The 27393-nt window shown below is 40.9% G+C and overlaps 1 long non-coding RNA gene and 1 pseudogene across 2 annotated transcripts in view; one reads left to right on the forward strand and one right to left on the reverse strand.

Annotated features, from left to right (window-relative positions):
• LOC138432647 (uncharacterized) overlaps window positions 1-27393 on the forward strand; it is a 77915-nt gene that overhangs the window by 5652 nt on the left and 44870 nt on the right. The window contains exons 1-2 of one of the 2 annotated variants that reach the window (XR_011253930.1): window positions 1143-1181; window positions 1584-1645. This is a non-coding gene — a long non-coding RNA (uncharacterized lncRNA). Of the gene's footprint in view, window positions 1-1142; window positions 1182-1583; window positions 1646-27393 lie in introns of those variants that run through there. The other variant, XR_011253929.1, reaches the window with a different exon arrangement.
• On the reverse strand, window positions 25419-25831 carry LOC138433116 (large ribosomal subunit protein eL36 pseudogene; annotated as a pseudogene).

Below are 27393 nucleotides of genomic sequence, written 5' to 3' on the forward strand. Positions count from 1 at the left end.
GTGAAGATTTAAAAAATAAAGCACCCATTTTGTCAGAAATTAGGAGAGATGGGCACATTGTTAGCGGGAATCCAGACTGGCACATGTTTTCTAGGAGACAATTGGGCCATAGAATTAAAAACTATAAAAATGTTCTGAAGACTTAAAGAAGCAGTGTCTGGAAGGGAAGTTGATACGGGGCATCCACACTGCTTATATTGTCCCTGTTCCCCTTCACTCCAGCTCACTCAGGCTCTCATCATGTCCCACGTATATTCCTCGAATAGCCTCTTAACTAGTACAGTTTCCTCCACATTTTCTTTTAACATGATCATCTGCTTTGCCATGTTGGTGTTCTAAATACAAACCATCTATGTTCTTTTGTTTTGCCAGTACCTCCCACGTTCCCATCACTTAAAGGATTAAGGTCAATATTCTTAATATGGCTTGCAAGGTTCTCCATGTCCTGACCCCTGTCAAATTCTCTAGGCATACCTTTTACCCCCACTGTTTTGCCCCATTCATAATACCCATCTGCTGATAATTTTTACAGATGTGTTACTTCTATTCATATTCTTTCAGTTAGTTCAGTCCTGTCCTCCCCATCCCCATCACTCACTCTATTTCTTTGCAAAGAAGGCTCTGCGTGCATGCTTGCTAAGTTGCTTCAGTCACGTCTGACTCTGCAGTCCTATGGACTGTAGCCTGCCAGGCTTCTCTGTCCATAGGATTCTCCAGGCAAGAATACTGGAGTGGGTTGCCTTTGCCTCCTCCAGGGGATCTTCCTGACCCAGGGATCAAACCTGCATCCCTTACTTCACCTGCATTGGCAGGCAGGTTCTTTACCACTAGTGCCACCTGGAAAGCCCTAGCGAAGGCTGTGCCTTCCTTTAGAAAGCTTTCTATGACTTCCTGGGCTGGATTAAGTACCCCTCCATTTGCTCCCACAAAACACATTATCTACTCCCCCACGTTATTTTTGTGAAATTCATTCATGTCACTGTAAGTAGTTGTAGTTTGTTCACTCTCATTTCTCTCTTCAATCATCAAAATATTTCACAATTGTTATTGCATAATTACTCCAGATACTGGTTACTAGGTGTAGTGCTTCTGTTAGCGTTCTGTGCATGTGTTTAGGTAAACATGCCCTCATTTCTGTTGGGTGTATATCTAGGACTGTAACTGCTCAATCATAGGAGGAGGTAGGCAGAATAATAAAAGCAGACTTTTAGAATCCTTGCCCTAATGATCGGCTTTCCAGGTGGGCTTTGTAATAGGGAGATAACCAGGTAGGCCTAATATAATCACAACTGCTTTGAAAGCAAGTGCTTTCTTCATCTGGGAGCAGACAAGGGAGTCAGACATGAAGCGCAAGGAATACTTGCTGCATTTGGGGGGGCTTTAGGATACAGGGGTCCACCTTGCAAGGACTGGAAAGTGGCCTCTAGAAGCAGAGGATGGCCTCAACTGGTCCCCAGCAAGGAAACAGGGCATTGGCCCTAAAACATCAAAGTCCTGAACTTTGGCAACAGTAAGTTAGGGATGTGGGGTTCTCCCTAAAGCCTCTTGATGAGAACTCATCCTCCCCAACGCCTTGATTTCAGCCTTGTGATATTCTGAGCAGATCACCCAGCCACGCTGTGGTGGACTTCTGATCTACAGAACTGTAAGCTAAAAATAATTTTGCTCTTAAGTTTGTGGTAATTTGTTATATAGCAGTAGAATACTAATACGTAGAATTTCCATGTATTCGTTTTAGAAGATGCTGCCAACAGACATTTATGAGAGTTTCTGTCCTCTATAAAATCAATACATGTTGCTTTTAGCATAGTCACAAAATACAAAGCATCTAGTAAAAATCTGCCTGATTATTGAACCTAAGTATTAATTATTAGCAAAACGAAATTAAAAGTGAAATACAGCATTCAGTTTCTCACATAAAATATTATATAAATTATAACATCCATTTCTTAAAAACTTTAAAAATATTTATATCCTTGACCAAGCAATTGCATGTTCAAGGAATTATCATGAGTGTCTGTGAAGGCTGAGTTGCAAAAATGTACCTGGTGGTATATGTTGTTTATAATCGTGAAAACTTGAAAACAATCTCCATATTTAGTTCTAATGAACCCTCTAACAATGGAATATGGTACATCCATTACAAATGATATAGAACAGCTTTACACCAAAGATATTCTGTAGAACATTAATTTTCCAAGTGTTCTAGAAAGATTCCATGATTAAATAGATTAAATAAGAGATACTCCGGGCAAAGTGACCCAGGTTTCGCTACTAGAGCTCTTTGCCAGCCTTTGCTCTAATCAAACAGCCATTGTTAACGTCTGAGGCTGGGACAGTACAGCATTGCACAAATCTACTTGATTACGGTCAGTTTGCTTTGTTTTCTGGGACATTTTGCAAATTAGATTTTGGGAAATGACACAAAAATATGTTCATGATATATATAATTTGGTGCAAAAAGTGGTACGAATAGCATAGTCCTACTTTAACATATAAGAATGTAAAGGATATTATACAAAAATGTCAATGTGATTATGTTGGAGTTTTTATATCCCTTATCTGTATTTTTCTAAATTTTCTATAAAATTAATATAGGCTACAATTGTAAAAAAGAGAAAAGAGGAAAAAGCAGAAGTCAATCTAACTACTGTTTCTTGGAACAGCAGTGTTAAAGCTGTAGCCCTTGCGCTGGGCTTTACCTGCTATATGGTCTGGTTGAATGAGGTTAATGATCTACTGCTGGGCTGCCTGTCTTTGCAGGCCAATCTGGGGGTCAAACACTCCAGTCAGTTTGGGTTGATTTGGGGTGGCCTCTGGGACTGTTGCGCCGGGAGAGCAGCGAATTCTCCCATTCCCTCCTCTCTGCTCTAATTCAGGCACGCCCGGTTGCCCTGGCACCGAAGGTCTGTCTTCCTGAGTTTCGTCTCTTCCGAGTACAGCTTCTACTCCTCCATTCTTCACTGTCAACTCAGGTCTTCCCCGGTTGCAATACCACACTGAAGGATTACTGAAAAGACCAACCCATGTTCAAACCCTACCTGAGGACCAGGTGGAGGCACTTAATCTTTGAGTCTCGCTTTTCCTCAACTATGAAAAGTGTACATGTATATGTAATGCCATAGTAACACATTATTACTTATACACATTGTAATAGTACTGTTGTGAGGAGTAAATCAAGATTTAAACACAGTACTAGGTTTTCAAGAAATATTTGTTCTTTCCATCTCTCAGTCCTAGAGTTAACATGGCCGTCCATTTAGTAGTAAGAGCTACCACCTGGTTGCTTTCTCGTGGGTGGGGCCTGTTTTCTTTGCCTTTGTTTATGAAAGAGCTTGAAGTAGGGTGAGCAGGTGTTGTTGATATTGGTGTCAGCAAACTATGGCCCCTGATCAAATCTGGTCCATAGATCATTTTTATAGTCCGCAAGTTAAGAATAGCTGCTGCAGTTTTAATTGGTTGAAGAAACCAAAGAGAATTTTATATCAGCCACTTTTAAAAGTGAAGTCACTCAGTCGTGTCTGACTCTTTGTGACCCCGTGGACTGCAGCCTACCAAGCTCCTCTGTCCATGGGACTCTCCAGGCAAGAATACTGGAGTGGGTTGCCATTTCCTTCTCCAGGGGATCTTCCCGACCCAGGGATCGAACCCGGGTTTCCCACATTGGAGGCAGACACTTTAACCTCTGAGCCACCAGGGAAGCCCCTTGAAAATGATATAAAATTCAAATTTCAGTGTTTGTAAATTTTCATTGGAACACAAGTACTCACTTATTTGCATGTTGTCTATGACTGCTGGCATCCAATGTCTGTTGAGTATGCATAACAGAGATTCTACAGCCTACAAAGCCATGTTTACCATCTGATTCTTTGCAGAAAAAAAAATCTACTGACCTCTACCCTAGGCTCTTTCTTTCTTTTGTTCTTTTTTTAAAAAGTAATGTTTCCTTATTTTGGCTGCGCTGGGTCTTCGCTGCAGCTAGGCTTTCCTCTAGTTGTGGTGCTCGGACTTCTCATCGCAGTGGCTTTTCTTCTTGCAGAGGCTCTAGGGTTCACGGGCACAGTAGTCGTGGCTCCTGAGCTCTAGAGCACAGGCTCAGAAGTTGTGGCTCACAGGCTTAGTGCTCCACAGCATGTGGGGTCTTCCCAGATCAGGGACCAAACCCATGTCTCCTCCATCAGCAGGCAATTTCTTTACCACTGAGCTAGTGGGTCCTTAGGCTGCTTCTTATCTTAAGTATTTCTAAAAGACAAGCTTTAAGAGACATGGTGCTCATTCAGTTCAGTCGTGTCTGACTCTTTGTGACTCCATGGACTGCAGCACACCAGGCCTCCCTGTCCATCACCAACTCTCGGAGCTGGCTCACTCATGTCCATTGAATTGGTGACACCATCCAACCATCTCATCCTCTGTCGTCCCCTTCTCTTCCCACCTTCAATCTTTCCCAGCATCAGGGTCTTTTGAAATGAGTCAGCTCTTCGCATCAGGTGGCCAAAGTATTGGAGTTTCAGCTTCAGCATCAGTCCTTCCAATGAATATTCGGGACCAATCTCCTTTAGGATAGACTGGTTGGATCTCCTTGCAGTTCAAGGGACTCTCAAGAGTCTTCTCCAACACCACAGTTCAAAAGCATCAATTCTTTCATTCGTTCAGCTTTCTTTATAGTCCAACTCTCACATCCATACATGACTACTGGATCGGATTGCATTTATTAATTAAAAGAAATGTCTCTTGAAGGCTTGGGTTTTGAAGTTTCCATGTCCACCCCTTTTCTTGAACTTCCATGCAGTATGTGATAAGTTTGGGTTTGCAGGCCTGGTACAGATAAGAATGCATGTCTGTTTCTAGATACTCTGCCCATCTGTTGGCTAAGAGCCACCAGTTTAGTGGTAAAGACTAGCTTTTAAGGTGTATGTATATAGGTTCAGTTCAGTCACTCACTCGTGTCCGACTCTGTGCTACGCCATGGACTGCAGCATGCCAGGCCTCCGTGTCCATCACCAACTCCCAGAGTTTACCCAAACCCATGTCCATTGAGTCAGTGATGCTATCCAACCATCTCATCCTCTGTCATCCTCTTCTCTTACAACCTTCAATCTTTCCCAGAATCAGGCTCTTTTCAAATGAGACAGCTCTTTGCATCAGGTGGCCAAAGTATTGGGGTTTCAGCTTCAGCATCAGTCCTTCCAATGAACACCCAGGACTGATCTCCTTTAGGATGGACTGATTGTATCTCCTTGTAGTCCAAGGTGCTCTCAAGAGTCTTCTCCAACACCACAGTTCAAAAGCATCAATTCTTTGGTGCTCAGCTTTCTTCACAGTCCAACTCTCACATCCATACATGACTACTGGAAAAACCATAGCCTTGTCCAGACAGACCTTTGTTGACAAAGTAATGTCTCTGCTTTTTAATATGCTATCTAGGTTAGTCATAACTTTTCTTCCAGGGAGTAAGGGTCTTTTTATTTCATGGCTGCAGTCACCATCTGCAGTGATTTTGGAGCCCAAGAAAATTAAGTCAGCCACTGTTTCCACTGTTTCCCCATCTATTTCCCATGAAGTGATGGGACCAGATGCCATGATCTTTGTTTTCTGAATGTTGACCTTTAAGTCAACTTTTTGACTCTCCTCTTTCACTTTCATCAAGAGGCTCTTTAGTTCTTCTTTACTTTCTGCCATAAGGGTGGTATCATCTGCATATCTGAGGTTATTGATATTTCTCCCAGCAATCTTGATTCCAGCTTGTGCTTCCTCCAGTCCAGCATTTCTCATGATGTACTCTGCATATAAGTTAAATAAGCAGGGTGACAATACACAGCCTTGATGTACTCCTTTTCCTATTTGGAACCGGTCTGTTGTTTCATGTCCAGTTCTAACTGTTGCTTCCTGACCTGCATACAGGTTTCTCAAGAGGCAGGTCAGGTGGTCTGGTATTCCCATCTCTTTCAGAATTTTCCACAGTTTATTGTGATTCACACAGTCAAAGGCTTTGGCATAGTCAATAAAGCAGAAATAGACGTTTTTCTGGAACTCTCTTGCTTTTTCCATGATCCAGCGGATGTTGGCCATTCGATCTCTGGTTCCTCTGCCTTTTCTAAAACCAGCTTGAATATCTGGAAGTTTGTGGTTCACGTATTGCTGAAGCCTGGCTTGGAGAATTTTCAATATTACTTTACTAGCATGTGAGATGAGTGCAATTGTGTGGTAGTTTTAGCATTCTTTGGCATTGCTTTACTTTGAGATTGGAATGAAAACAGACCTTTTCTAGTCCTGTGGCCACTGCTGAGTTTTCCAAATTTGCTGGCATATTGGGTGCAGCACTTTTACAGCGTCATCTTTTAGGATTTGAAATAGCTCAACTAGAATTCCATTCCATCACCTCCACTAGATTTGTTCATAGTGATGCTTCCTAAGGCCCACTTGACTTCACATTCCAGGATGTCTGGCTCTAGGTCAGTGATCACACCATCGTGATTATCTGGGTCATGAAGATCTTTTTTGTACAGTTCTTCTGTGTATTCTTGCCACCTCTTCTTAATATCTTCTGCTTCTGTTACATTTCCTTCTCCAGGGGATCTTCCCAACCCAGGGATCGAACCCGGGTCTCCTGCATTGCAGACAGACGCTTTACCGTCTGAGCCACTAGGGAAGCCCCTGTCTCCTGTATAATGTCATGAACCTCCATCCACAGTTCATCAGGCAATCTGTCTATCAAATCTAGTCCCTTAAATCTATTTCTCACTTCCACTGTATAGTCATAAGAGATTTGATTTAGGTCATACCTGAGTGGTCTAGTGGTTTTTCCTACTTCTTCAATTTAAGTCTGAATTTGGTAATAAGGAGTTCATGATCTGAGCCACAGTCAGCTCCTGGTCTTGTTTTTGCTGACTGTATAGAGCTTCTCCATCTTTGGCCGCAAAGAATATAATCAGTCTGATTTTGATGTTGGCCATCTGGTGATGTCCATGTGTAGAGTCTTCTCTTGTGTTGTTGGAAGAGGATGTTTGCTGTGACTAGTGCAGTCTCTTAGCAGAACTCTATTAGCCTTTGCCCTCCTCCATTCTGTACTCCAAGGCCAAATTTGCCTGTTACTCCAGGTGTTTCTTGACTTCCTACTTTTGCATTCCAGTCCCCTATAATGAAAAGGACATCTTTTGGGGGGTGTTAATTCTAGAAGGTCTTGTAGTTCTTTGTAGAACTGGTCAACTTCAGCTTCTTCAGAATTACTGGTGGGGGTATAGACTTGGATTGCTGTGATATTGAATGGTTTGCCTTGGAAACAGAGATCATTCTGTCATTTTTGAGTTTGCATCCAAGTATTGCATTTGGGCTCTTTTGTTGACCATGATGGCTACTCCATTTCTTCGAAGGGATTCTTGCCCATGGTCATCTGAGTTGAATTCACCCATTCCAGTCCATTTAAGTTCGCCAATTCCTACAATGTTGACATTTACTCTTGTCATCTCCTGTTTGATCACTTCCAATTTGCCTTGATTCATGAACCTGACATTCCAGGTTCCTATCCAGTATTGCTCTTTATAGCATCAGACCTTGTTTCCATCACCAGTCACATCCACCACTGGATGTTGTTTTTGCTTTGGCTCCTTCTCTTCATTCTTTCTGGAGTTATTTCTCCACTAATCTCCAGTAGCATATTGGGCACCTACCCACCTGGGGAGTTCATCTTTCAGTGTCCTATCTTTTTGCCTTTTCGTACTGTTCATGGGGTTCTCAAGGCAGGAATACTAAAATGGTTTGCCATTCCCTTCTCCAGTGGACCACATTTTGTCAGAACTCTTTACCATGACCCATCCGTCTTGGGTGGCCCTACATGGCATGGCCCATAGATTCATTGAGTTATGTATATATATACACCCTTATATATATATAAGGGTGTTTCTAGCTAAATACTACGGATTTGTTTATCATTGGTTTTAATTGGTAGTTAACATGCAGTGCCTTAGAAGACTGTCTTTGTCATTGCCCTCCCCCCATTATTTAATTTATAAACAAGCATCTGAGAAGATGTTGCTTCAAAAAGACCCTGTGATCCATTTGTCATTTGAGGGTTCCTATGCAGTACAGCCCCTGTCACCTCCATGTTCCTCTGTAGGAGAGATGTTCAGATGCTAATGGTAAGTATTCTGTTGCATAGTGCAAAGGGCAGTCTCCTAACAGGGACAGTAGAGTATTTTCGGTAGAGCCTTTGCAGATTATTATTTTTTTTTTCTCCTTCTCTGAGAACGGGTATTTTGGTAGAGATTCTGCAACCAATGCAGAAGACGTGGGTTTGATCCCTTGCTTGGGAAGATCCCCTGGAGAAGGAAATGGCAACCCACTCCAATATTCTTGCCTGGAAAACTCCATAGGCAGAGGAGCCTGGCAGGCTACAGTCCATGGAGTCACAAGGAGTTGGACATGACTTAGCAACTGAACAAAAACAACAAATCTGCAACCTGGGCAGCTCTGGCTGCATAAATTATAGCTGTTCTGGGCCTAAGTAATAGGAGGGTGAGTCCAGCATATTGTCCATTCTGTTTGTAGTTCTATGAAAGTAAAAATCTGTTAAATGCAACTAACTCAAAGCAAAACAGTATACATATGAGCAGGATTGAAATGGCCATTGCCTATTTTTGAGTGATAATAAAGCCAAACTGAATTCGATTTGCTTATTCTAAAAGAGACCTTTCTGTTGTTTTCAGACAGAGAAAACCACACGCAGAGCATGCAGGTTTCTTCTGATGCTAGCTCTCAACAACCATATTTGCCCAGCTTTAGAATATGTTTGCTTTCTGTTAGCATTTTCTGTTTCTCTAGTTGCGGTGAATGGGGGCTATTCTTTGTGCTGTGCCGGGGCTTCCCGTTGTGGTGGCCTCTCTTGCTGTGGAGCAGGGGCTCTAGGCGCATCGGCTTCAGTAGTTGCGGCTTGTGGGCCCTGGAGCATGCAGGCTGCAGTATTGTGGCTCACAGACTTAGTGGCTTTGCAGTGTGTGGGATCTTCCCAGACCAGGGATGGAACCCGTGTCTTCTGCATTACCAGGCAGATTTTTTTTTTTTAACCACTGAGCCACCATGGAAACCCCCTTCTTTGCATTTTTACCAGCTGCAAACCAACAGTGTTATGCGGAATTTCCTCATCTTCCTAAAACATCAGGATACCAGTCCTTCCTGACTCCCTTCAGCTGCTTGATTTCAGTGTGTGTCTCTCCTGGTCTGTTCCCTCAGTATCCCCCTGCCTAGGTCAGACTTTGCATAAAAGTTCTAAATAGACAGGCATCTCCCACAGAGGAAGTGCTGAGTTGTCTGTAGCTTCTCCAAGCTTTCATTATTTTCTAGGATCAGTTCAGTTGCTCAGTCGTGTCCGACTGTGGCTCCACGGACTGTGGCATGCCAGGCTTCCCTGTCCATCACCAACTCCCGGAGCTTGCTCAAACTCATGTCCATTGAGTCAGTAATGCCGTCAACTCTAGGATACATTCAGTAATTTTTCTAGGATACATTCATTATATAGCATTAATGGTGCCCAAGATTCCAGCTAACTTTCCAACTAACTTTAAGGGAGCCATGGATAAAGGCATTGTAAATGGCTTGTTTATCTTTCTGGGTCGAGATCAGCATCATGCAATGTATTGTTCCTAAGCACCTCTGGCAATGTCTAAAAATGTTTTCTTTTCCTATGGAAATCAAAGTCACTTTTTAAAAGCCTACCATCACTTTCTAAGTTTCTCTGCTGGTCTTAGGAAATCAGCTTTGGGCATCCTAAAAACTAATTTTGTTATCATCACCCATGGAAATGCCAGTTGGGCTCTGAGGAATTTACCTAAATGAGTCAACCTTTATGCATGCTTCAGTTCTGCTTATTTTTATTATCAAATTTTATCATTTATATTTTGTTTTCTCTTCAGAATCCTATGAAGAAATGTCTCAACATTTAAATATTGACTTTTTACGTGTCCTTCAATTTAAATATCTGAGACTTTATATGTATTCCAAAAGGCATTTCCGAATGAGGCTGCCTGAAGTTTACTTTGTTGTTGTTCAGTTGCTGGGTCATGTCTGACTTTCTGCAACCCCATGGACTGCAGCACACCAGGCTTCTCTGACCTCCACCTCCCGGAGTTTGCTGAAATTCATGTCCATTGAGCTATCTAACCATCTCATCCTCTGCCTCCCCCTTCTCCTTTTTCCTTCAGTCTTTTCCCAGCATTAGGGTCTTTTCCAGTGAGTCAGTTCTTTGCATCAAGTAGCCAAAGTATTGGACCTTCAGCCTCAGCATCAGTCCTTCCAACAAATATTCAGGGTTGGTTTCCTTTAGGGTTCACTGGTTTGATCTCCTTGCAGTCCAAGGGATTCTCAAGAGTCTTTTCCAGCATCATAATTTGAAAGCATCAATTACTTTCACCACTAGACACATCCACAACTGAGTGTCGTTTCTGTGTTGGCCCAACTGTTTCATTCTTTCTGGAGCTATTAGTAATTGCAGTCCATTCTTCCCTGGTAGCATATTGGACACCTTCCAATCTGGGAGGGGCTATCTCCCAGGGTTATATTTTTATTTTTTGCTTTTCATACTGTTCATGTGGTTCTCCAGGCAAGAATACTGAATTAGGTTGCCATTTCCTTCTCCAGGGACCACATTTTATCAGAACTCTTCACTATGACCCATCTGTCCTGAGTGGCCCTACAGAGCAATGCTCACAGCTTCATGGAGTTACACAAGCCCCTTTGCCACAACAAGGTTATGATCCATGAAAGGGGAAGCTTACTTTAGAAACTGGCGTTTATTTAATTTTTCTCACGCTTCTGTGCTCCCTTGTTCCCCCTCCCCCCCAAATACTATTTGAAATCTTAATGGATGATAATGTATACAGAAACACCTGAAAAAAAATAAGCTTGACATATCTGGGGAAATAGACTAGAAAACATTGCTCATTTGAAAGTCAGAATAAGCTTCTTTTATCTTCTTGAGATTAGGGGCGTGGTGGATGGGAGGAAGGTAGGGGAGGAGGGTTGAGTAAGCTACAATACAGTTTTGCATGAGAAAATGTTGTACTTAAGAGAAATGAAGTATAAAGGTCAAGTACTATGCATGTACTCAGATGAGGCAACGTAGATATTAACCATGGAAGTTGGGTCCATTTTTAAAAACAAAGATTTGGGTGCTCACTCTTCTGGTCTTCCGAGCACACAGTGTCACAAAACTACAGTTTTCTGTTTACTCTTGTCTTTATTGTGTAACTTCAGTTCAGTCGCTCAGTCGTGTCTAACTCTTTGTGACCCCATGAACAGCAGCATGCCAGGCCTCCCTGTCCATCACCAAACTTAGCTTTATATATATATATCATTCCTCTAACCCCATCCTTTGGGGGCTCCCATACCCTGTGTCTCTGAAATACTCTGGCCCAACCAAAACCGAGAAGAAGTAATTTTATCTGCTGCATTTGCTAAGTTGGACTATATGAATCTGGTCCTACAAAGGGCCGTCTTTCCTGGCTGCATGAAAAAACTGCAGGGAAAAAGAGGTAACATATCAAGGCAGGAGAGCTCAGAAGTCAAACCGGAGTGAGCCCCGAGAACACATGAAACCTTGAATACAGCTGAGCCAGTTTCACACTGTACTTCCTAGCTGTGTGTGAGTGAATTTCCTGATTTGTCTCAGCTGGTTTAAATTTGGCAACTGTAACTTTGTTAACGGAGGTAAACTAAGGCAAGCATGAATTATCAGAAATTGAGTCAGGAATAGCAGAGGAACAGTGATTTGGAAAACAAGTGCTCAGCAAGCTGCAGGCCAATCTACTGAGGGCTATTTTTATTGGCAGGGAGTGCAAAGAGGGGGATGGCCAACCACCATCCAAGCAGTGAGTTCATTGCCTTGAGGATGGAGAGAAATTCTTGGTGGATATTCATTGGTCAGGAGATAAATCTTGGTTCTGTGAATCAAGTATTTATGGGAAACCAATCTCCCAGTTTTTCGGAGGGCACATTCATGAGATTCTCTGTTCTCTATTTTTCCAGGTATATTTCACATTTTCTTAGACTGTGATATTTAGCTATCTTTTATAAATCAAATAACAATTCAGTGTTCAATTGACCAGTGGTTCTTTGGGGACTGTTCTTTTCAGAATGAGAGGAGGTGTGGGACCCAGGTGATAATTTTAATGAACCAAGGATTCTTCCTAGATGTTTTTGCTCCTCTCAATCTGAAATATTTGAGTTGTTTTAAATTGTTTATACTTATTCTGCTATGTAAGCAATACTTTCATTGTTTAAAATTTTTCATCTTTTAATTCCTAGTAAATTGTCCAAGAGCAAATGGTGAACAAGCACAGCTTCCTACAGTCAATTCACAGATAACATCTGTTCATTCCTGGGAGATGTGACAAATTTAAAAAAAATTAAGTGACCACTGTGTTCTAAAATACTTTTTTTTTTTTTTCAGTCAGGGATGCCACTTTGGCTGTTTGTCAATGAGTGCCACACTTTTTACTGGTTATTTCATGTTTAAACAACTTTAATAGGTTTTCTTCAAAATAGAAAACCCCAAACCTGTAATAGGATGATCAACTTTTATGGCATATTCCTAAAAAAAATAAATTGCAAGCATCAGAGTGTAAAAGCAACATGTGAGAAGCATTGTGTTATTCTCATTAATTTAGTCTGCTAAGAGAAAAGGTCAGAAAGAACCTAAATATTCATCACACAGCCTCAATTAAATACATTATGACAAATTTAGAAAATGGAGTAAAATTTGCTGTTAAAAAGAATGAGGTAGAATGTATATGTGATATGGGACACTTCTCAGGATAGATGTTGTGAAATAGCATTTTTCATTCATTCAAAAATTATTGAGCACTTTCTAAATGCCAGATAGTGTCTGAGCACTAGGGACACAAAATTTAAGATAGACAAGGTCTCTGACATTCTCATGTCCACATTAAGATCACATATTTCTATTTGTGAAGTTTATAAAAGTGTTTCTCTAAGTATATATAAAAGTATAATTTTAAAATATGCTTGGGCTTCCCCGGTGGCTCAGCAGTTAAGAATTTGCCTGCCAAGGCGGGAGACACAGGTGCGATATTTGAGGAACAGCTAAGCCTGAGTGCCACAATTATTGAACCTGTGCTCTAAAGAGGCCGGGGACCAAAACTACTGAGCCCATGAGCTGTAACTACTGGAGCCCACGCCTCGAGCCTGTGCTTCACTATAAGAGAAGGAAGCCACCACAGTGAGAAGCCCGCCCACTGCAACTAGAGAGTAGCCCCTGCTCTCTCTGAAACTAGAGAAAAGCCCGCGCAGCAAGAAGACCCAACACAGCCAAAAATAAAACCTTAATTTAAAAAAATTTAATGCTTATGTATGTATATGTACATATTACACGTATGTATACACATTTATAAACACTCATTTATATGTGTATATATAAAATGTTTGCTTTACACTCTTCTTGAAGTATACCTAATAAAGCGTTATAGTGATTGCCTCTGGGGAAGGGGAGGGGAGTCTGAAGTAAGAGGGAGCCTTCCTTGTCTACCATTTGTGTACCATACATATATATTATCTTTTCTTCCAAAATAAATTAGTTTTCACTAAAAATAAGTTACTTTAAAAATAACTTTCCAATAATTACAGCCAGTATTTGTAACTGTCAGTAAATATATAATCACTGTTAAGGTAGAAGAATCATCGCTGGTTGCAGAATTGTGGAACCATGACTAGAAATACTCATTTCTCAATAAATCTGCTTTCTTCTGTATGATCATATCTGGCATTTGATAATACTCAAAGTGAATAATTGTGTGGTAGTTTGAGCATTCTTTGGCATTGCCTTTCTTTGGGATTGGATTGAAAACAGACCTTTTCCAGTCCTGTGGCCACTGCTGAGTGGCCATTTGCTGGCATAATGAGTGCAGCGCTTTCACAGCATTGTCTTTCAGGATTTGAAATAGCTCAGCTGGAATTCCATCACCTCCACTAGCTTTGTAGTGATGCTTTCTAAGGCCCACTTGACTTCACATTCCAGGATGTCTGGCTCTGGGTGAGTGTGAGTGATCACACCATCGTGATTATCTTGGTCATGAAGATCTTGTTTGTACAGTTCTGTGTACTCTTGCCACCTCTTCTTAATATCTTCTGCTTCTGTTAGGTCCATACCATTTCTGTCCGAGCACATCTTTGCATGAAATGTTCCCTTGGTATCTCTAATTTTCTTGAAGAGATCTCTAGTCTTTCCCATTCTGTTGTTTTCCTCTATTTCTTTGCATTGATCGCTGAGGAAGGCTTTCTTATCTCTTCTTGCTATTCTTTGGAACTCTGCATTCAGGTGTTTGTATCTTTCCTTTTCTCCTTTGCTTTTTGCTTCTCTTCTTTTCACAGCTATTTGTAAGGCCTCCTCAGACAGCCATTTTGCTTTTTTGCATTTCTTTTCCATGGGGATGGTCTTGATCCCTGTCTCCTGTACAATGTCACGAACCTCAGTCCATAGTTCATCAGGCACTCTATCTATCAGGTCTGGTCCCTTAAATCTATTTCTCACTTCCACTGTATAATCATAAGGGATTTGATTTCGGTTGTACCTGAATGGTCTATTGGTTTTCCTTATTTTCTTCAGTTTAAGTCTGAATTTGACAATATATCATGATCTGAGCCACAGTCAGCTCCTGGTCTTGTTTTTGTTGACTGTATAGAGCTTCTCCATCTTTGGCTGCAAAGACTATAACCAATCTGATTTTGGTGTTGGCCATCTGGTGACGTCCATGTGTAGAGTCTTCTCTTGTGTTGTTGGAAGAGGATGTTTGCTATGACCAGTGCATTCAAGCTGGTTTTAGAAAAGGCAGAGGAACCAGAGATCAAATGGCCAACATCTGCTGGATCATGGAAAAAGCAAGAGAGTTCCAGAAAAACATCTATTTCTGCTTTATTGACTATGCCAAAGCCTTTGACTGTGTGGATCACCATAAACTGTGGAAAATTCTGAAAGAGATGGGAATACCAGACCACCTGACCTGCCTCTTGAGAAACCTGTATGCAGGTCAGGAATCAACTGTTAGAACTGGACATGGAACAACAGACTGGTTCCAAATAGGAAAAGGAGTACGTCAAGGCTGTATATTGTCACCCTGCTTATTTAACTTATATGCATCATGAGAAACGCTGGGCTGGAAGAAACACAAGCTGGAATCAAGATTGCTGGGAGAAATATCAATAACCTCAGATATGCAGATGACACTATCTTTATGGCAGAAAATGAAGAGGAGCTAAAAAGGCTCTTGATGAAAGCGAAAGAGGAGAGTGAAAAAGTTGGCTTAAAGCTCAACATTCAGAAAATGAAGATCATGGCATCTGGTCCCATCACTTCAATGCAAATAGATGGGGAAACAGTGGCAGACTTAATTTTCTTGGGCTCCAAAATCACTGCAGATGGTGACTGCAGCCATAGAATTAAAAGACGCTTGCTCCTTGGAAGGAAAGTTATGACCAACCTAGATAGCATATTCAAAAGCAGAGACATTACTTTGCCAACAAAGGTCCATCTAGTTAAGGCTATGGTTTTGCTAGTGGTCATGTATGGATGTGAGAGTTGGACTGTGAAGAAAGCTGAGCACCAAAGAATTGATGCTTTTGAACTGTGGTGTTGGAGAAGACTCTTGAGAGTCCCATGGACTGCAAGGAGATCCAACGAGTCCATTCTAAAGGAGATGAGTCCTGGGTATTCTTTGGAAGGACTGATGCTAAAGCTGAAACTCCGGTACTTTGGCCACCTCATGTGAAGAGTTGACTCATTGGAAAAGACTCTGATGCTAGGAGGGATTGGGGGCAGGAGGAGAAGGGGACGACAGAGGATGAGATGGCTGGATGGCATCACTGACTCGATGGACGTGAGTCTGAGTGAACACCGGGAGTTGCTGATGGACAGGGAGGCCTGGCATGCTGCGATTCATGGGCTCGCAGAGTCGGACACGACTGAGTGACTGAACTAAACTGAACTGAAAGTGAATAAAGAATGCACTGTAGAAACTGGAGCAAGAAGCAACCCAAATTAAAATCATAAACACAGAAGAAAGGCAAATGTTAATAATATTAAAGAAGTACAAATAAAGAATGGGTGGGTGAGAAGTTTTGGTCCACACCAATAAAGCACCCCCCCCCCAAAAAAAATGAGATACAGGGAGTTCAAGGGAGATTTAGGAGTCAGCATTAGAACAGTGGTCAGATAGTTGAGCAATTTCTGGTAACAAACGTTATAAGATCACAAACTCAGAAGGCAGTTTATGAGAGGAAGAAGAACAAGGCTTCCTTTAGTACAAGGTGCTATGGAGCCTCTGCAGGAACAGAATGGACCCTCCACCCCAAATTTAGTTCTGATGTCAAGATTAATGCTGCGTCCATGACACCAAAAGGTATGAAAGGTTTATTATTCTTCTAACAAGACTTTCTGGAGAGAGCAGAGGAGGCTCCTGAGTCGATTCAAAATGGCTTGAGAATGAGGAGAGGAGTGGTGTGGGTTTTATCATGGTTAGGGGTGAGGTCAGGGTGAAGCTAAGAAGTGAGATTTGAACTACCTGCTGGCACCGAGGAGGGAACGACTGAGCTGCCCATCAGCTTGCCCAAGTGTGGGACACAGGAGTAGGCTTACAAGCCTCAGAAGTCAAACATCATCAACCGAGTCAGGCTACTGCACAAGGTCCAAAGAATTTAGCATCATTTTCCATTATTCCATTTTCATGTGGCAAAGATGGAATGGGACAGAAAATTCTGAATTTCTACTGCCTTATGTTTTAAGATTGGTAAAAAGGAAGTATGGTGCTGGAGAGAAAAAAGATACCCAATGGACAGTGTGAAAAAGGCATGGGAAAAAATGAGACAATTTGAAATGCCAGGCACTCTCAAACATGACGTAAGGGGTCTATGAATATGCAAGCAAGGTTACTACTATGTCAAAAAGTGGCTACAGAATTTGAAGTTTGAGACAAAGATGGAAACTCATGGAAAAGGTTTTATACCAAAAAATAAAGCACCCTGTTCATTTCAGTATTAAATTTGTTAATTTATATCCATTTTGCTTGCTAAATATTTGAGACAATAAAACCATTATAAAATCAAAGCTAGAAAATGTGTCTTGAACAAGATGGAAAACATGCTCTCTCCAGAAGAAAAGTAGGGAGGTCAGAGGTCAGTCAGATACAGAAATTCAGCAAGAAGGCAGTCAGTACACCAGGGCTCAGGCTCTGAAACAAGACAAGGCACGTGTGGATCTCGTCTTGCCACTTATCCTCTGAGTAACTTTGAATCAACAAGTAACTTGATTTTTTTTTTTTCTTTTTTAAGTCTTAGTTACCTCCTCTGCAAACTGGACACAATACTAGGACTTATACAGTGGTTGTAAGGATTAAATAAGATAGTATATATAACCTACTGAGCACAGGGTGTGGAGTTCAACCAGTGCTGGTATTAAGGTTAATATAAAAAGATTTTGAAAGTACTTGGCAAAAAGTGGAGAGTGAGGGTGGTTCTGTTTTGGAACATACATCATCTCATTTAATCCCCAAGACAACACTACAAGGTGGATACCATTACTATCTCCACTTTACAGAGGCTGAAAGAGAAACAGAAGTGTTCTATCACTGCTCCAAGATAGGTACCAGTGCCAGCATCCAAGTACAGGTCTTCATGGCTCCAAAGCCCCCAGGCTGTCCCATGCTAAGATGCTTTTCTTTGCTACTCATTAATGGATATGTTTCAAGTGAAACAGAAGAAGAGGAACAATGGCCCTTCGAAAGAATAGAAACGTGAAAGTTTACAAATGTGTATGAGTCAGAAGAATGGAACCAGAATATAAAATACATTCAAGAATGTTTTTTTAAATAAAAAGGATGGGAAAATAATGGCCATATGTATATTGTGTTTTTTAAAAAAACTGCAATGCTTTTGGAAAATTTCTTGGCTAGGTGATGGAGGAAACTGTATGTAAATGTGTAAAATGTTAAGGACAGCTTTTATAATTAAAACCTGTGAGAAAGAGATACAAAATGGCTTTAATAAAATTAAAGGTACTTTACCAATAAGGTAGCATTAGAAATGAAGTATCCTTTAAATGCTTCTTGATAAAGTTCTAACTAAAGCGGGTTATAATGGCTATAATCTTTTAACTGTTTTTTTTTGTTTGTTTGTTTGTTTGTTTTAAGGAGAGGTTGGTACACAATAAATGGAAAGAAGGCATTTACCCAAACAACTCCACTTACCTCATCTCCACATTCTTGTTTTTGTTGATTTGGTTGGTGGAGGAGGGGGTGGTCTCTTCAAATGACTTTTCCAAGACAATCTCAAAAGACATCATTGTTATTTGAATATACATATAAAATTTATACCAATAGCAACTAATCTTGGTCCTAGTTTTTAATATTCCATGCATCTCACAGCTTGCTCCTCATTTTAATTCCTCAACATTTAGTTTCTAAAGAGCCGCCATATTTGGAATTGAGCTGCAGAAAGAATGTGATGAGAATACAAGATGAAAACAGTAATTGTGTACTACAATTCCAGAATATTATAAACGTGGGTCAAATAGCAAAGTCCAAGCAAGAGAGCAAGTCTTGGTGTCCTGTCCTGTGGTCCACCTGCTTTTCATGATGCTCCCTGAGCCATAACCCAGCCCTCTCTCCATATTCCACCCCTGTGTTCTTAGACTCAAATCCAACAGACAACTGTATTCATGGTAATGGAGGCTCTCTGTGTTGGGCAAGAGGATAGGTAAAGAAGAGGATTTTCCCACCTGACCTCCGTGGATGCTGGAGGCTTCCTGCTTATTTCTGTAAAATGAATCCAGACTTATACAGAGTAGTTTTATATTGGGTTGGCCAAAAGGTTTGTTTGGGTTTTTCCATAACATCTTACAGAAAAACACAGATGAACCTTTTGGCCAATCTAGTATTTCCACATTAGAATATAAAAGTAGAATAGACTTAGTCTCCTCAGAGACACAATGTAATCAACTTATCAAGCTGGGTATCCTGCTTGTTTACGTACTATTCAGTTTGGCCGCTCAGTTGTGTCTGACTCTTTGCAACCCCAAGTTTCAGCTTCAGCATCAGTCCTTCCAATGAACATCCAGGACTGATTTCCTTTAGGATGGACTCCAATACTGAAACTCCGATACTCTGGTCACCTGATGCAAAGAGCTAACTTATTTGAAAAGACCTTGATGCTGGGAAAGGTTGAAGGCAGGAGGAGAAGGGGATGAGAGAGGATTAGATGTTTGGATGGCATCACTGATGTGATAGACATGAGTTTGAGTAGGCTCCAGGAGTTGGTGATGGACAGGGAAGCCTGGCGTGCTGCAGTCCACGGGATTGCAAAGAGTCAGACACAACTGAGTGACTGAACTGAACACAGTCAAAGGCTTTTGCATAGTCAATGAAGCATAAGTAGATTATTTTTGGAATTCCCTTGCTTTTTGTGTGATCCAGCGGATGTTGGCAATTTGATTTCTGGTTCTTCTGCCTTTTCTAAATCCAGCTTGTACATCTGGAAGTTCTGGGTTCACGTACTGCTGAAGCCTAGCTTGAAGGATTTTGAGCATAATCTTGCTAGCATGTGAAATGAATGCAATTGTATGGTCATTTGGACATTCTTTGGCATTGCCTTTTTTTGGGATTGGAATGAAAATTTACCTTTTCCAGTCCTGTGGCCACTGCTGAGTTCTCCAAATTTGCTGGCATATCAAGTGCAGCACTTTAATAGCATCATTGGAAGGACTGATGCTGAAGCTCCAATACTTTGGCCACCTGATGCGAAAAGCCAGCCCACTGCAAAAGACCCTGATGCCAGGAAAAGTTGAGGGCAGGAGGAGAAAGGGGTGACAGAGGATGAGATGGTTGAATTGCATCGCTGACTCAATGGACATGTGTTTGAGCAAACTCTGGGAGATAGTGAAGGACATGGAAGCCTGCCACGCTGCAGTTTATGGGGTTGCAGAGTCAGAAAGGACTTGGTGACTGAACAACAAAAACAGCCATGTTGATTTTAACCATTTCAGTGAGTGTGTAGTTGTATCCAGTTATAGTTTAATTCATTTCCCTAATGACTAATGATGTTGAGCACTTTGTAATATGTTCATTTGTTTGCATATCTTCTTTAATGAATTTTCTGTTAAAGCTTTTTGCTTATTTAAAAAAATAGTTATTTTCTAAGACACATATGTACCCCAGTGTTCACTGCGGCACTGTTTACAATAGCTGGGACATGGGAGCAACCTAGATGTCCATTGACAGATGAATTGATAAATAAGCTATAGTACATATATACAATGGGATATTATTCAGCCAGAAAAAGAAACACATTTGAGTCAGTGCTATGGAATGAGGTGGCTCAACCTAGAGCCTATTATGCAGAGTGAAGTAAGTCAGAAAGAGAAAGATAAATATCGTATTCTAACCCATATATATAGAATCTAGAAAAATGGTACTAATAACCTATTTGCAGGGCAGCAGTGGGGATGCAGACATAGAGAACAGATTTGTGGACACTAGGGGGAAGGAGAGGGTGGGGAAAATGGGGAGAGTAGCATGAAAACATACATACTACCATATGTAAAATAGCCGGTGGGAATTTGCTACATGACTCAGGGAACACAAGCCAGGGCTCTGTGATAACCTAGAGGGGTGGGATGGGATGGGAGGTGGGAAGGAGGTTCAGAAGGGGAGGGTATATATGTATGCTTATGTCTGATTCGTGTTGTTGTGTTGCAGAAACCAACATAATATTGTAAAGCAATTATCTGTCAATTATAAATATATATTTTAAAAATTAGATTAAAAAAAAATTGAAAGTACTTTATATACTCTGGATATAAGCCCTGTATCAGATGTAAGCCCTGTATCAGATGTAGGCCCTGAAATTGTTTTGTAGCAGTTTGTGGCTTTTTTTTTTTTCCTTTTTTGCAAATGTCAGATAGTTGTTTTTTTAATTCAAATACAGTTGACTTACATTGTTGTGTTAATTTCTGCTGTAAAGCAAAGTGATTCAGCCACATATATATACACATTCTTTATATGATATTCCATTGTGATTTATCACAGATATTAAATACATCAGTTTCCTGTGCTATACAGTAGAACCTTGTTTATCCATTCTATATATTAATATAATAGTTTGCATTCGCTAAGCGCAAATTTGCGTTCCATCCCTCTCCTACCCCCTCCCTTTGGCAACCATAAGTCTGCTTTCTATGTCTGTGGGTCTGTTTCTGTTTTGTGGATAGGTTCATTTGGGCCATATTTTAGTCCATATATAAGTGATATCATGTGGTATTTGTCTTTTTTTATTTACCTCACTTAGTATGATAATATCTAGTTCCATCCATGTTGCTACAAATGGCATTATTTCGTTCTTTTTTATGGCTTAGGTAGTATTCCATTGGACACACATACCACATCTTCGCACATTCATCTGCTGATGAATGTTTAGACCGTGTCCATGTGTTGGCTCTTGTGAATAGTGCTGCTATGAACAGAGGGGTGCATGTGTATGTTCATATTACAGTGTTGTCTGGATATATGTCCAGGAGTGGGATTACTAGATCATATGGTAATTCTATTTTTAGTTTTCTGAGGGACCTCCATACTGTTTTTTGTAGTGGCTGTACCAGTTGACATTCCCACCAACAGTGTAAGAGGATACCCTTTTCTCCAATATTCATCACTTGCAGACTTTTTTTCAGTGCTGTCCATTCTGACTGATATGAGGTGGTAACTCACTATAGCTTTGGTTTGCATTTCTCTAATAATTAGTGAAGTCGAACATCTTTTCATGCTATGGCCATCTGTATTTCTTTTTTGGAAAAATGTCTACTTAGGTCTTAAGTCCATTTTATAATTGGGTTGTCTTTTATTGTTGTTGAATTGTATGCACTGTTTGTATATTTTGGAAAGTAAGTCCTTGTCAATTATATCATTTGCAAATATTTTCTCCCCTGTTTTGTAGGTTGTCTTTTTGTTTTTGATTTCCTTTGATGTATAAAACTTGTAAATTTGATTAGGTCCTATTTGTTTATTTTTGCTTTTATTTCTATTGCCTTGGGAGACTGACCTAAAGAAAATATTGCTACAATTGATGTCAGAGATATTTTGCCTATGTTCTCTTCTAGGAGTTTTATGGTGTCATGTGTTATGTTTAAGTCTTTAAGCCATTTTGAGTTTATTTTTGTGTATGGGGTGAGGGTATTCTAATTTCACTGATGTACATGTAGCTGTCCAGCTTTCCCAACACCACTTGCTGCAGAGACTTTATTCATTGTATATTCTTGCCTCCTTTGTCAAAGATTAAGTACTTTTAGGCGTGTGGGTTTATTTCCCTGCTATCTGTTCTGTTCCATTGATCCAATTTTGTGCCAATGCTACATTGTTTTGATTACTGTAACTTTGTGGTATTGTCTGAAATCTGACACAGGGTTATGCCTCCTGCTCTGTTCTTTTTTTTTTTTTTCAGTTTTGCTTTGGCAATTCTGGGTGCTTTATAGTTCCATAGAAAGTTTAGGATTATTTTATTTGTGTGAAAAATGTCATGGGTAATTTGACAGGGATGCTTTGGGTAGTATGACCATCTTCACAATATTGACTCTTCCCGTCCAAGAGCATGGGCTCTCTCCATTTTTTTGAATCCTCTTCAATTTCCTTAGGGTTTCCCTGGTGGCTCAGATGGTAAAGCATCTGCCTGCAATGCAGGAGACCTGGGATCCATCCCTGGGTCCAGAAGATCCTCTGGAGGAGGTAATGGCAACCCACTCCAGTACTCTTGCCTGGAAAATTCCATGGACAGAGGACCTGGTAGGCTACAGTCCATGGGGTTGCAAAGAGTCAGACAAGACTGAGCGACTTCACTTTCAATTTCCTTTATTAATGTTTTATAGTTGTCAGCATATAAGTCTTCTACCTCCTTGATTACATTTTTCAGCCCAGTGTATCTCGGGTCTGGCTCTTCAGGGCACTGCCGTAGCAACCCCCAGTGGTTCCACGGCCAGACTTTGGGCCTAACCATGGTTTCCACTGTTTCTTGTTGTTCTTTGAACAACACAAGAGAAGACTCTACACATGGACATCACAAGATGACCGACACCAAAATCAGATTGATTATATTCTGTGCAGCTAAAGATGGAGAAGCTCTATGCAGTCAGCAAAAACAAGACCAGGAGCTGACTGTGGCTCAGATCATTAACTCCTTATTGCCAAATTCAGACTTAATTTAAGAAAGTGGGGAAAACCACTATACCATTCAGTTATGACCTAAATCAAATCCCTTATGATTATACAGTGGAAGTGAGAAATAGACTTAAGGGACTAGATTTGATAGATGGATTGCCTGATGAACTGTGGGTGGAGGTTCGTGACATTGTACAGGAGGCAGAAATCAAGATCATCCCCAAGAAAAAGAAATGGAAAAAGGCAAAATGACTGTCTGAGGAGGCCTTACAAATAGCTGTGAAAAGAAGAGAAGCAAAGGAGAAAAGGAAAGATATAAGCATCTGAATGCAGACTTGCAAAGAATATCAAGGAGAAATAAGAAAGCCTTCCTCAGCAATCAATGCAAAGAAATAGAGGAAGATAATAGAATGGGAAAGACTAGAGATCTCTTCAAGAAAATTAGAGATGCCAAGGGAATATTTCATGCAAAGATGGGCTCAAAAAAGGACAGAAATAGTATGGACATAACAGAAGCAGAAGATATTAAGAAGAGGTGGCAAGAATACACAGAAGAACTGTACAAAAAAGATCTTCATAACCCCCAGATAATCACGATGGTGTGGTCACTCACCTAGAGCCAGACGTCCTGAAATATGAAGTCAAGTGGGCCTTAGGAAGCATCACTATGAGCAAAGCTAGTGGAGGTGATGGAATTCCAGTTGAGCTATTTCAAATCCTAAAAACTGATGCTGTGAAAGTGCTGCGCTCAATATGGCAGCAAATTTGGAAAACTCAGCAGTGGCCACAGGACTGGAAAAGGTCTGTTTTCATTCCAACCCCAAAGAAAAGCAATGCCAAAGAATGTTCAAACTACCACACAATTGCACTCATCTCACACACTAGTAAAGTAATGCTCAAAATTCTCCAAGCCAGGCTTCAGCAATATGTGAACCGTGAACTTCCAGGTGTTCAAGCTGGTTTTAGAAAAGGCAGAGGAACCAGAGATCAAATTGCCAGCAACTGCTGGGTCATCGAAAAAGCAAGAGAGTTCCAGAAAAACATCTATTTCTGCTTTATTGACTATGCCAAAGCCTTTGACTATATGGATCACCATAAACTGTGGAAAATTCTGAAAGAGATGGGAATACCAGACCACCTGACCTGCCTCTTGAGAAACCTGTATGCAGGTCAGGAATACTGTTAGAACTGGACATGGAACAACAGACTGGTTCCAAATAGGAAAAGGAGTACGTCAAGGCTGTGTATTGTCGCCCTGCTTATTTAACTTATATGCAGAGTACATCATGAGAAACACTGGGCTGGAAGAAACACAAGCTGGAATCAAGATAGCTGGGAGAAATATCAATAGCCTCAGATATGCAAGTGACACCACCCTTATGGCAGAAAGTGAAGAAGAACTAAAGAGCCTCTTGATGAAAGTGAAAGAGGAGAGTGAAAAAGTTGACTTAAAGCTCAACATTCAGAAAACGAAGATCATGGCATCCGGTCCCACCACTTCATGGCAAATAGATGGGGAAACAGTGGCAGACTTTATTTTGGGGGCTCCAAAATCACTGCAGATGGTGATTGCAGCCATGAAATTAAAAGACGCTTACTCTTTGGAAGAAAAGTTATGACCAACCTAGATAGCATACTAAAAAGCAGAGACATTTCTTTGCCAACAAAGGTCCGTCTAGACAAGGCTATGGTTTTTCCAGTAGTCATGTATGGATGTGAGAGTTGGTCTGTGAAGAAAGCTGAGCGCTGAAGAATTGATGCTTTTGAACTGTGGTGTTGGAGGAGACTCTTGTGAGTCCCTTGGGCTGCAAGGAGGTCCAACCAGTCCATCCTAAAGGAGGTCAGGCCTGGGTGTTCGTTGGAAGGACTGATGTTGAAGCTGAAACCCCAATACTTTGGCCCACCTGATGCAAAGGCTGACTCATTTGAAAAGACCCTGATGCTGGGAAAGATTGAGGGCAGGAGGAGAAGGGGACGACAGAGGATGAGATGGCTGGATGGTATCACTGACTCGATGGACATGCGTTTGGGTGAACTCCGGGAGTTGGTGACGGACAGGGAGGCCTGGCATGCTGCAGTTCATGGGGTTGCAAAGAGTCAGACACGACTGAGTGTCTGAACTGAACTGTCTGTTTAAAGGAATATTATCACATCTGTTAGTCAACCTGTCATAGTGTGATCAAATCACTCATACTGGTAATGGACTAGGACTTTATCAGGCTGTTAAAACAAGTTGTATGGACAGTTTTGTGCTTGCTTATAATAACACGTTTCTTTTTTTTTTCCTGGAAAGATGTATTGTACACAGAGGGGAAGGGCTCGATCCTTCTTGGCTGCCCCTTTCCTCATGGCTACCAGAATGTTGCTCAGCTCCTCTCTCTTCCTCTTGGCGCGGATGTGTGTCCCCACCCTTTATTTGATGAACTTGAGTGCCCACTTGTCCCTGGAGACCTTGAGCAGCTCCTTGTCCTGTTGCTCATAAGGGCTGAAGCTGCACACGTCCCAGATCATGTCCCACATGCACTTGGTGTGTTCGGTGAGGTGCCCACCAGCAACGGCTGTGCCTCGGCTTGCTCATGCTCTCGGTCACAGAGGCCCTTGTTGAGGCCCACAGCCATTTGGTAGTGCAGAGCCATGGCTGCTGTTCTTCAGTGGCTGATGCAGCAGAAGTTGTAATAATGCTTAACAAATATATGTGCTAGGCAGAATTTGATCTAAGACTTACTTTCATTGTATCCTTTTAAACAAGGTTATGGGGAAATAGCTAACTCTCATCCATGCTAAACTTAGTTTTTCTCGCCAGTAGAATCACTAAGAGCTGTACATGAAATCATTGTCTTGAATCAGCTGGAAATAATTGGATGTATATTTTTAACAGCATGAACATCTTTCCATTTCCTATAAAACACCTTAAAACACATGTTCTTCTTCCACCTTTTGAAAGGTCCACAGTGATTATCCAGATTCTTTGTCTTCCTGAAGCTTTCCCAGTCCTCTAGCAGATCCTATCTCCTCTCAGTTCTGATACTATTAAATCTGCATATCACTGCATTTCAAAATTTGTCTTTGTGGTTCACTTCATACCACTTGATTGACTAAGTTTCTTTAAAAAAAATTGTTTTTTTAATTTTTTAACCTTTTTTGCCCTTTCCCCTATTTATGTCACCTCCCCCACTCTACCACCACTGGAACCATCAATTCAGTCTCTATGAGGTCATTTTTTTTGGTTTTTAGTTGTTATTTTGTTAGATTCATGATTTAAGAGAGACCATGCAGTATTTGTCTGGCATATCTCACTTGGGATAATGCCCTCAAGGTCCATCATGTTATCACAAATGGCAAGATTTCAATCTTCTTTTATAACTGGATAATATTCCATTATATATATATATATTTTTTTTTTCATCTTTTCTTCATCCATACAACTGTTGCTGGACACTTAGGCGACTTCTGTATTTTAGATATTGGAAATAATGCTGCAGTGCATTTGGGGATACATGTATCTGTTTGAGCTAGTGTTTTTATTTTCTTCAGATAAATACCCAAAAGTGGAATTGCTATATCATATAGTAGTTCTATTGTTAGTTTTTTGAGAAACCTCAATACTGTTTTTAATAATGGCTGCACGAATTGACATTCCCACCAACAGTGTACGTGTTCCCTGTAATCCACATCCTTGCTAATAACACTTGCTATTTTTTTGGATTTTTGACAACAGCCTTTTTGACATGTTTGAGATAATAACTCTGTGGTTTTGACTTGAATTTCCCAGATCATTAGTGATGTTGACATTCTTTTTTAAACAAGTTATTTTTAATTTAAATTTATTTTAATTGGAGGCTAATTACTTTACAATGTTGTATTGGTTTTGCCATACATCAACATGAATCTACCATGGGTGTACATATGTTCCCCATCCTGAACCCCCCTCCCTCCTCCCTCCCTGTACCATCCCTCTGGGTCATCCCAGTGCACCAGCCCCAAGCATCCTGTATCCTGCATCGAACCTGGACTGGCGATTCGTTTCTTATATTATACATGTTTCAATGCCATTCTCCCAAATCATCCCACCCTCTCCATCTCCCACAGAGTCCAAAAGACTGTTCTATACATCTGTGTCTCTTTTGCTGTCTCGCATACAGGGTTATCATTACCATCTTTCTAAATTCCATATATACACATTTGTATACTGTATTGG

This window comes from Ovis canadensis, chromosome 2, assembly GCF_042477335.2.
Source record: "Ovis canadensis isolate MfBH-ARS-UI-01 breed Bighorn chromosome 2, ARS-UI_OviCan_v2, whole genome shotgun sequence".
Classification (NCBI taxonomy): Eukaryota; Metazoa; Chordata; class Mammalia; order Artiodactyla; family Bovidae; genus Ovis; species Ovis canadensis.